We start from the raw sequence: 12,096 nt of genomic DNA, 5'->3' as shown, positions 1-12,096 counted from the left end.
TTCACTTTACCATCCTTCTTATCCACCAAATATTCAGGGCATTTCCGCTTCCAGTGACCATTTCCTTTGCAGTGTAAGCACTCAGTTTCAGGCTTTGGTCCAGCTTTGGGCTTCTTCGCAGGAGTGACAACTTGCTTGCCATTCTACTTAAAGTTCCCTTTCTTTCCCTTTGCCCTTTTCTTGAAACTAGTGGTCTTGTCAATCATCAACACTTGATGCTCTTTCTTGATTTCTACCTTCGTCGATTTCATCACGAAGAGCTCGAGAATCATTTTTCGTCATTCCTTGCATATTATAGTTCATCACGAAGTTCTAGGAACTTGATGGTGGTGACTAGAGAATTATGTTAATCACTATCTTATCTGGAAGATTAACTCCCACTTGATTCAAGTGATTGTAGTACCCAGACAATGTGAGCACATGCTCACTAGTTTGAGCGATTCTCCTCCATCTTTTAGACATAGAACTTGTTGGAGACTTCATGTCTCTCAACTCGGGTATTTGCTTGAAATATTAACTTCAATTCCTGGAACATCTCATATGGTCCATGACGTTCAAAACGTCTTTGAAGTCTCGATTCTAAGCCGTTAAGCATGGTGCACTAAACTATCAAGTAGCATCATATTGAGCTAGCTAAACATTCATAACGTCTGCATCTGCTCCTGTAATAGGTCTGTCACCTAGCGGTGCATCAAGGACATAATTCCTCTGTGCAGCAATGAGGATAAACCTCAGATCACGGATCCAATCCGCATCATTGCTACTAACATTTTTCAACACAATTTTCTCTAGGAACATATCAAAATAAACATATGAAAGCAACAACGCTCGCTATTGATCTACAACATAATTTGCAAAATACTACCAGGACTAAGTTCATGATAAATTTAAGTTCAATTAATAATATTACTTAAGAACTCCCACTTAGACAGACATCTCTCTAGTCATCTAAGTGATCACGTGATCCAAATCAACTAAACCATGTCCGATCATCACGTGAGATGGAGTAGTTTTCAATGGTGAACATCGTTATGTTGATCATATCTACTATATGATTCACGCTCGACCTTTCGGTCTCCGTGTTCCGAGGCCATATCTGTATATGCTAGGCTCATCAAGTTTAACCTGAGTATTCCGTGTGTGCAACTGTTTTGCACCCGTTGTATTTGAACGTAGAGCCTATCACACCCGATCATCACGTGATGTCTCAGCACGAAGAACTTTCGCAACGGTGCATACTCAGGGAGAACACTTCTTGATAATTAGTGAGAGATCATCTTAAAATGCTACCATCAATCAAAGCAAAATAAGATGCATAAAGGATAAACATCACATGCAATCAATATAAGTGATATGATATGGCCATCATCATCTTGTTCTTGTGATCTCCATCTCCGAAGCACCATCGTGATCACCATCATCACCGGCGCGACACCTTGATCCCCATCATAGCATCGTTGTTGTTTCGCCATCTATTGCTTCTACGACTATCGCTACCGCTTAGTGATAAAGTAAAGCAATTACAGGGCACTTGCATTTCATATAATAAAGCGACAACCATATGGCTCCTACCAGTTGCCGATAACTCGGCTACAAAACATGATCATCTCATACAATAAAATATAGCATCACGTCTTGACCATATCACATCACAACATGCCCTGCAAAAACAAGTTAGACGTTCTCTACTTTGTTGTTGCAAATTTTACGTGGTTGCTATGGGCTGAGCAAGAACCGTTCTTACCTACGCATCAAAACCACAACGATAGTTCATCAAGTTAGTGTTGTTTTAACCTTCGCAAGGACCGGGCGTAGCCACACTCGGTTCAACTAAAGTTGGAGAAACTGACACCTGACAGCCACCTGTGTGCAAAGCACGTCGGTAGAACCAGTCTCGCGTAAGCGTACGCGTAATGTCGGTCCGGGCCGCTTCATCCAACAATACCGCCGAACCAAAGTATGACATGCTAGTAAGCAGTATGACTTGTATCGCCCACAACTCACTTGTGTTCTACTCGTGCATATAACATCTACGCATAAAACCTAGCTCGGATGCCACTGTTGGGGAACGTAGTAATTTCAAAAAAAATCCTACGCACACGCAAGATCATGGTGATGCATAGCAACGAGAGGGGAGAGTGTGTCCACGTACCCTCGTAGACCGAAAGTGGAAGCGTTAGCACAACGCGGTTGACATAGTCGTACGTCTTCACGGCCCGACCGATCAAGCACCGAAACTACGGCACCTCCGAGTTCTTGCACACGTTCAGCTCGATGACGTTCCCCGTACTCCGATCCAGCAGAATGCCGGGAAAGAGTTCCGTCAACACGATGGAGTGGTGACGGTCTTGATGTTCTACCGTCGTGGGGCTTCACTTAAGCACCGCTACAATATTATCGACGAGAACTATGGTGGAGGGGGGCACCGCACACGGCTAACATATCAATGATCAATTGTTGTTGTGTCTAGAGGTGCCCCCCTGCCCCCGTATATAAAGGAGTGGAGGAGGGGGAGAGGGCCGACCCCTATGGCGCGCCCTGGAGGAGTCCTACTCCCACCGGGAGTAGGATTCCTCCCCTTCCATGTAGTAGGAGTAGGAGACAAGGAAGGGGGAGAGGGAAGAGAAGGAAGGAGGGGGCGCCGCCCCTCCCCCTAGTCCAATTCGGACTAGTCATTGGGGGGGCGCGCGGCCTGCCTCTCTCTCTCTCTCCCTAAAGCCCAATAAGGCTCATATACTTCTTCCCCGTATTCCCGTAACTCCCCGGTACTCCAAAAAATATCTGAACCACTCGGAACCTTTACGATGTCCGAATATAGTCGTCCAATATATCGATCTTTACGTCTCGACCATTTCGAGACTCCTCGTCATGTCCCCGATCTCATCCGGGACTCCGAACTCCTTCGATACATCAAAACTCATAAACTCATAATATAACTATCATCAAAACCTTAAGCGTGCGGACCCTACGGGTTCGAGAACTATGTAGACATGACTGAGACACGTTTCCGATCAATAACCAATAGCGTAACCTGGATGCTCATATTGGCTCCTACATATTCTACGAAGATCTTTATCGGTCAAACCGCATAACAACATATGTTGTTCCCTTTGTCATCGGTATGTTACTTGTCCGAGATTCGATCGTCGGTATCTTAATACCTAGTTCAATATCGTTACCGGCAAGTCTATTTACTCGTTACGTAATGCATCATCCCGTAACTAACTCATTAGCTACATTGCTTGCAAGGCTTATAGTGATGTGCATTACCGAGAGGGCCCAGAGATACCTCTCCGACAATCGGAGCGACAAATCATAATCTCGAAATACGCCAACTCAACATGTACCTTCGGAGACACCTGTAGAGCTCCTTTATAATCACCCAGTTATGTTGTGACGTTTGGTAGCACATAAAGTGTTCCTCTGATAAACGGGAGTTGCATAATCGCATAGTCATAGGAACATGTATAAGTCATGAAGAAAGCAATAGCAACATACTAAACGATCAAATGCTAAGCTAACGGAATGGGTCAAGTCAATCACATCATTCTCTTAATGATGTGATCCCGTTAATCAAATGACAACTCTTTGTCTATGGCTAGGAAACATAACCATCTTTGATCAACGAGCTAGTCAAGTAGAGGCATACTAGTGACACTCTATTTGTCTATGTATTCACACATGTATCATGTTTCCGGTTAATACAATTCTAGCATGACTAATAAACATTTATCATGATATAAGGAAATAAATAATAACTTTATTATTGCCTCTAGGGCATATTTCCTTCAAATATACCACCTATTGAAGAAACACATTGTCTTGATAACCCGACATAGGTAGTAAAGTAAATTCTCTCTATCGATATGATAAAGTTGAAATCCCGTCTACTAAGTTTCCTAGCCAATGTTTGGATGAATTTGATGACTTTATGGCTAGAAAAGAAAATTTCAATGCTTATGTTGGTAGAGAATTAAAGAGTAATGCTTACATGATTGGACGCTTGAGTGATTATATGGCTAGAGTTAAAGGTAAAATTAAACTCATTAGCAAATATGCTTCTATGGTTACCACTCAAGCAAAACAAGTACTTAAAGCTCAAAGTGATTTGCTCGATGAATTAAATAATAAACATGATTTTGCTGTTAGAGTGGCTACTAGAGCTGGTAAAATGACTCAGGAACCTTTGTATCCTAAAGGTCACCCTAAGAGAATTGAGCAAGATTCTCAGAGAAATAATGTAGATGCACCTAGTCCTTCTAAAAAGAAGAAAAAGAAAAATGATAGGACTTTGCATGCTTCTAGTGAACCTGTTGTAGACACACCTGAGAATCCCAATGATATTTCTATTACTGATGCTGAAACACAATCTGGTGATGAACATGAACCTAGTGATAAAGTTAATGGTAATTTTCATGTTGATGCTCAACCTAGCAATAATAATGATATAGAGATTGAACCTGATGTTGATCTTGATAACCCACAATCAAAGAATCAACGTTATGATAAGAAAGACTTTGTTGCTAGGAAGCACGGTAAAGAAAGAGAACCATGGGTTCAGAAACCCATGCCTTTTCCTCATATGCCATCCAAGAAAAAGGATGATGAGGATTTTGAGCACTTTGCTGAAATGATTAGACCTATCTTCTTACGTATGTGCTTAACTGATATGCTTAAAGTGAATCATTATGCTAAATACATGAAGGATATTATTACAAATAAAAGAAAGATAACGGAAGCTGAAATTTCCACCATGCTTGCTAATTATACTTTTAAAGGTGGAATACCAAAGAAACTTGGAGATCCAGGAGTACCAACTATACCATGCTCCATTAAAAAAATTATGTTAAAACTGCTTTATGTGATCTTGGAGCCGGTGTTAGTGTTATGCCTCTCTCTTTATATCGTAGACTTGAATTGAATAAGTTGACACCTACTGAAATATCTTTGCAAATGGCTGCTACGTCTTGAGTTTGCATTGGTTTTCCTTGAAGAGGAAAGGATGATGCAGCAATAGTAGCGTAAGTATTTCCCTCAGTTTTTGAGAACCAAGGTATCAATCCAGTAGGAGGCTCCTCAAAAGTCCCACGCACCTACACAAACAAACAAAGAGCTCGCAACCAATGCAATAAAGGGGTTGTCAATCCCTTCATGGCCACTTGCGAAAGTGAGATCTAATAGAGATAGTATGATAAGATAAATATATTTTTGGTATTTTACAATATAGATGCAAAAAGGTAAAGATGCAAATAAAAGTAAATTGGAAGCAAATATGATAAGAGATAGACCCGGGGGCCATAGGTTTCACTAGTGGCTTCTCTCAAGATAGCATAAGTGTTACGGTGGGTGAACAAATTACTGTCGAGCAATTGATAGAAAAGCGCATAGTTATGAGATTATCTAGGCATGATCATGTATATAGGCATCACGTCCATAACAAGTAGACTGACTCCTGCCTGCATCTACTACTATTATTCCACACATCGACCGACTCATGCCTGCATCTAGAGTATTAAGTTCATAAGAATAGAGCAATGCATTAAGCAAGATGATGTAGAGGGATAAACTCATGCAATATGATATAAACCCCATCTTGTTATCCTCGATGGCAACAATACAATACATCCATTGCAACCCTTTTTGTCACTGGGTAAGGACACCGCAAGATTGAACCCAAAGCTAAGCACTTCTCCCATGGCAAGAAAGACCAATCTAGTAGGCCAAACCAAACTGATAATTCGAAGAGACTAGCAAAGATAACTCAATCATACATAAAAGAATTCAGAGAAGATTCAAATATTATTCATAGATAAACTTGATCATAAACCCACAATTCATCAGATCTTGACAAACACACTACAAAAAGAGTTTACATCGAATAGATCTCCACAAGAGGGGGAGAACATTGTATTGAGATCCAAAAAGAGAGAAGAAGCCATCTAGCTAATAACTATGGACCCGTAGGTCTGTGGTAAACTACTCACAACTCATTGGAGGGGCAAGGATGTTGATGTAGAAGCCCTCCGTGGTCGATTCCCCCTCCGGCAGAGTGCCGACAAAGGCTCCAAGATGAGATCTCGCGGATACAAAAGGTTATGGTGGTGGAAATTGTGTTTCGTGGTGCCCATGGATGTTTTCAGGGTACGTAGGTATATGTAGGAGGAAGAAGTACGTCGGTGGCCGCTCGAGGGGCCCACGAGACAGGGGGCGCGCCCTATAGGGGGGCGCGGCCCCCTATCTCATGGGGCCCTCGGAAGCTTCTTGACTTGCACTCCAAGCTCTCCGGATCACGTTCGTTCAAAAAATCACGCTCCCAAAGGTTTCATTCCGTTTGGACTCCGTTTGATATTCCTTTTCTTCGAAATACTGAAATAGGCAAAAAAACAGCAATACGGGTTGGGCCTCCGGTTAGTAGGTTAGTCCCAAAAATGATATAAATGTGTAAAATAAAGCCCATAAACATCCAAAAGGGGTAATATAATAGCATGGAACAATCAAAAATTATAGATACGTTGGAGACGTATCAAGCATCCCCAAGCTTAATTCCTGCTCGTCCTCGAGTAGGTAAATGATAAAAAAAATTGATGTGAAATGCTACCTAGCATAATTCTCAATGTAATTTTCTTTATTGTGGCATGAATGTTCGTATCCAAATGATACAAAATAAAAGTTCATATTAACATGAAAATGGTGATACTTCAAGCATACTAATCAAAGTAATCATGTCTTCTCAAAATAACATGGGCAAAGAAAGTTATCCCTACAAAATCATATAGTCTGGCTGTTGCTCTATCTTCATCACACAAAGTATTTAATCATGCACAACCCCGATGACAAGCCAAGCAATTGTTTCATACTTTGATAATCTCAAACTCTTTCAACTTTCACGCAATACATGATGCACTAGATGTGGAATATAATGGTGGTTGTGGAGAAGACAAAAAAGGAGAAGATAGTCTCACATCAACTAGGCGTATCAACGGGCTATGGAGATGCCCATTAATAGATATCAATGTGAGTGAGTAGGGATTGCCATGCAACGGATGCACTAGAGCTATAAATATATGAAAGCTCAACAAAAGAAACTAAGTGGGTGTGCATCCAACTGCTTGCTCAGGAAGACCTAGGGCATTTTGAGGAAGCCCATCATTGGAATATACAAGCCAAGTTCTATAATGAAAAATTCCCACTAGTATATGAAAGTGACAACATGTGAGACTCTCTATCATGAAGATCATGGTGCTATTTTGAAGCACAAGTGTGGAAAAGGAGATAGTAGCATTGTCCCTTCTCTCTTTTTCTCTCATTTTATTTTTTTCTTTTTCTTTTTTTTCTCTTCTTCTTTTTTCTTTGGCCTTCTTTTTTTGTCCTTTTTTTCTTCTTCTTTTTTCTTTTTGTAAAGTCCGAAGTCTCATCCCGACTTGTGGGGGAATCATAGTCTTCATCATCCTTTCCTCACTAGGACAATGCTCTAATAATGAAGATCATCACACTTTTATGGATTTACAACTAAAGAATTACAACTCAAAGCTTGAACAAGATACGACTCTATATGAATGCCTCCAGCAGTGTACCGGGATATGCAATGAATCAAGAGCAACATGTATGAAAATTATGAAGGTGGCCTTGCCACAAATACAATGTCAACTACATGATCATGCAAAAGGCAATATGACAAAAGTAATGTGTGTCATATGAACGGAACAGTGGAAAGTTGCATGGCAATATATCTCGGAATGGCTATGGAAATGCCATGATAGGTAGGTGTGGTGGATGTTTTGAGAAAGGTATATGGTAGGTGTATGGTACCGGCGAAAGTTGCACGGCACAAGAGAGGCTAGCAATGGTGGAAGGGTGAGGTGCGTATAATCCATGGACTCAACATTAGTCAAAAGAACTCATGTACTTGTTGCAAAAATATAGAAGTCATCAAAAACCAAAGCACTACGCGTATGCTCCTAGGGGGATAGATTGATAGGAAAAGACCATCGCTCGTCCCCGATCGCCACTCATAAGGAAGACAATCAATAAATAAAATTGTGCTCCAACTTCATCACAAAGCGGTTCACCATACGTGCATGCTACGGGAATCACAACCCTCAACACAAGTACTTTTCATAATCACCTCAACTAGCATGACTCTAATATCACTACCTCCATATCTCAAAACAATTATCAATCATCATATTGATCATAGCATCCAATTCTTTTCTATGATAGTTTTTATTATACCCAACTTGGATGCTCATCATTCTAGGACCAACTTTGTAACCATAGAAAATACCATGCTATTCTAAAAGACTCTCAAAAAGATATAAGAGAAGCATGAGAGGCTAGCAATTTCTTCAAAATTAAGTCACCACCGTGCTCTAAAAAATATAAGTGAAGCACTAGAGCAAAAACTATCAAGCTCAAAAGATATAAGTGAAGCACATAGAGTATTCTAGCAAATCCTAATCAAGTAGGCTTCTCCCAAAAGGTGTGTAAAGCAAGGATGATTGCGGTAAACTAAAAATCAAAGACAAATATAATACATGACGCTCCAAGCAAAACACATATCATGTGGCGAATAAAAATATAGCTCCAAGTAAAGTTACCAATGAACGAAGACGAAAGAGGGGATGCCTTCCCGGGGCATCCCCAAGCTTAGGCTTTTGGATATCCTTGAATATCTTGGGGTGCCATGGGCATCCCCAAGCTTAGGCTCTTGCCACTCCTTATTCCATAGTCCATAAAAGCTTTACCCAAAACTTGAAAACTTCACAACACAAAACTCAACAGGAAATCTTATAAGCTCCATTAGTGAGAAAAAAACACCACATAAGGTACTATAATGAACTCATTCTTTATTTATTTTGGTGTTAAACCTACTGTATTCCAACTTCTCTATGGTTTATAAACTATTTTACTAGCCATAGATGCATCAAAATAAGCAAACAATACACGAAAAACAGAATCTGTCAAAAACAGAACAGTCTGTAGAAATCTGTAACTAATGGAAACTTATGTAACTCTAAATATCCTACCAAAATAGGAAATCCTGGACAATTTGTCTATGGATCAGCATAAAAAAGAATCAATGCAAAAGCACGTTTTTGTGATTTAACAAAACTAAATTCGTGCGCGCAAAGTTTCTATTTTTCAGCAGAATCACATCAACTATCATCATAGGTTATCCTATAGGTTCTACTTGGCACAAACACTAATTAAAAGATAAAAAAACATCTAAACAGGAGGTAGATGCAAGATTTATTACTAAAAAGGAATTAAAACAAAAAACACAAAGAAAATTGGGTTGCCTCCCAACTAGCGCTATCGTTTAACGCCCCTAGCTAGGCATAAAAGCGAAGATAGATCTAAGTAGTGTCGTCCTTGACACTCAATTCATAAGTAGATCGCATGATAGATTCATAAGGTAATTTTACTTTCTTTCTTGGAAAGTGCTCCATGCCTTTCTTTAAAGGAAATTGGAATCTAATGTTCCCTTCCTTCATATCAATAATGGCACCAATCGTTCTAAGGAAAGGTCTACCAAGAATAATAGGGCAAGAAAGATTGCAATATATATCAAAAACGATAAAATCTATGGGCACCAAATTTATATTTGCAACTATAAGTACATCATTGATCCTTCCCATAGGCTTTTTAATGGTGGAATCCGCAAGGTGCAAATTTAAAGAGCAATCATCAAGATCATGGAAACCTAGAATATCACATAAAGTTTTCGGAATCGTGGAAACACTAGCACCCAAATCACACAAAGCAAAACACTCATAATCTTTAATTCTAATCTTTATAGTAGGTTCCCACTCATCATTAAGTTTTCTAGGTATAGAAACTTCCAAATTAAGTTTTTCATCATAAGATTGCATCAAGGCATCAACGATATGTTTGGTAAAAGCTTTATTTTGACTATAAGCATGAGGAGAATTAACAACAGATTGCAACAAGGAAATACAACCTTCTAAAGAACAATTATCATAATCAAATTCCTTGAAATAAGAGATAGTGGGTTCAATGCTATTTAAAGTCATGACCTCTCCAATCCTACTTTTACCAAATTTAGCATCAAGATCTAAAGACTCCGAATTCTATGGACGCCTTCTAGGCAAAGTTGACTCATCATCAGTCCCATAATTATCAAGATTCATATTGCAAAACAAAGATCTAATAGGAGACGCATCAATAACTTTAAGATCTTCATCATTATTTTCATGGAAACTAGAAGAACACGCTTTTATAAAGCAATATTTCTTTGCACGCAATCTAGCGGTTCTTTCCTTGCACTCATCAATGGAAATTCTCATTGCTTTGAGATACTCATTGATATCATGCTTAGGATAAGAAGATCTAAGTTTAAGAGAATCAACATCAAGCGAAAGTCTATCAACGTTCCTAGCCAAATCATCAACTTTGAGCAATTTTTTTTCAAGCAAAACATTAAAATTCTTTTGAGAAATCATAAATTCTTTCACACTATTCTCAAAATCAGAGGGCATCTTATTAAAATTACCATAATAATTATTGTAGGAATTCCCATAGTTATTAGAGGAATTACTAGGAAACGGTCTAGCATTAAAGTTTCCTCTATAAGCATTGTTTCCAAAACTATTCCTACCAACAAAATTCACATCCATAGATTCATTATTATTCTCAATCAAAGTAGACAAAGGCATATCATTGGGATCAAGAGTAGTATTTTTAGTAGCAAACAATTTCATAAGTTCATCCATCTTTTCACTCAAAACATTGATTTCTTCTATAGCATGCACTTTTTTACTAGTAGACCTTTTGGTGTGCCATTAAGAATAATTAGCCATAATATTATCAAGGAGTTTTGTAGCATCTCCTAACGTGGTTTCCATAAACGTGCCTCCCGCGGCCGAATCTAAGAGCTTTCTAGAAGCAAAGTTCAAACTGGCATAAATTTTTTGTATGATCATCCATAAATTCAAACCATGAGTAGGGCAATTGCGAATCATCAATTTCATTCTTTCCCAAGATTGGGCAACATGCTCATGATCAAGTTGTTTAAAATTCATAATATCATTCCTAAGAGTGATAATCTTAGCGGGAGGAAAATACTTAGAGATAAAAGCATCTTTGCACTTGTTCCAAGAATCAATGCTATTTTTAGGCAAAGACGAAAACCAAACTTTAGCACGATCTCTAAGTGAAAACGGAAATAACTTCAATTTGACAATATCATTATCTATATCTTTCTTCTTTTGCATATCACACAAATCAACAAAGTTGTTTAGATGAGTAGCGGCATCTTCACTAGTAAGGCCGGCGAATTGATCTTTCATAACAAGATTCAGCAAAGCAGTATTGATTTCACAAGACTCAACATCGTTAAGAGGAGCAATCGGAGTACTAAGGAAATCATTATTATTGGAATTTGAGAAATCACACAATTCGGTATTATCTTGCGCCATGGCAACAAGTAATCCAACACACAAGCAAACAGAAAAAGGCAAGCGAAAAGAGAGGAGGAGATTAGGAAAGAGAGGGCGAATAAAACGACAAGGGTGAAGTGGGGGAGAGGAAAACGAGATGCAAATGGCAAATAATGTAAATGCGAGGAAGATGGGTTTGTGATGGGTACTTGGTATGTCTTGACTTGAGCGAAGACCTCCCCGGCAACGGCGCCAGAAATCCTTCTTGCTACGTCTTGAGCTTGCGTTGGTTTTCCTTGAAGAGGAAAGGGTGATGCAACAATAGTAGCGTAAGTATTTCCCTTAGTTTTTGAGAACCAAGGTATCAATCCAATAGGAGGCTCCTCAAAAGTCCCACGCACCTACACAAACAAACAAAGAACTCGCAACCAACGCAATAAAGGGGTTGTCAATCCCTTCATGGCCACTTGCAAAAGTGAGATCTAATAGAGATAGTATGACAAGATAAATATATTTTTGGTATTTTATAATATAGATGAAAAAAGTAAAGATGCAAATAAAAGTAAATTGGAAGCAAATTTGATAAGAGATACACCCGGGGGCCATAGGTTTCACTAGTGGCTTCTCTCAAGATAGCATAAGTGTTACGGTGGGTGAACAAATTACTGTCGAGCAATTGATAGAATAGCGAATAATT

The sequence above is a fragment of the Triticum dicoccoides genome, chromosome 6B (genome assembly GCF_002162155.2).
Source record: "Triticum dicoccoides isolate Atlit2015 ecotype Zavitan chromosome 6B, WEW_v2.0, whole genome shotgun sequence".
NCBI classification, from domain to species: Eukaryota; Viridiplantae; Streptophyta; class Magnoliopsida; order Poales; family Poaceae; genus Triticum; species Triticum dicoccoides.
This window is presented reverse-complemented; position numbering follows the sequence as displayed.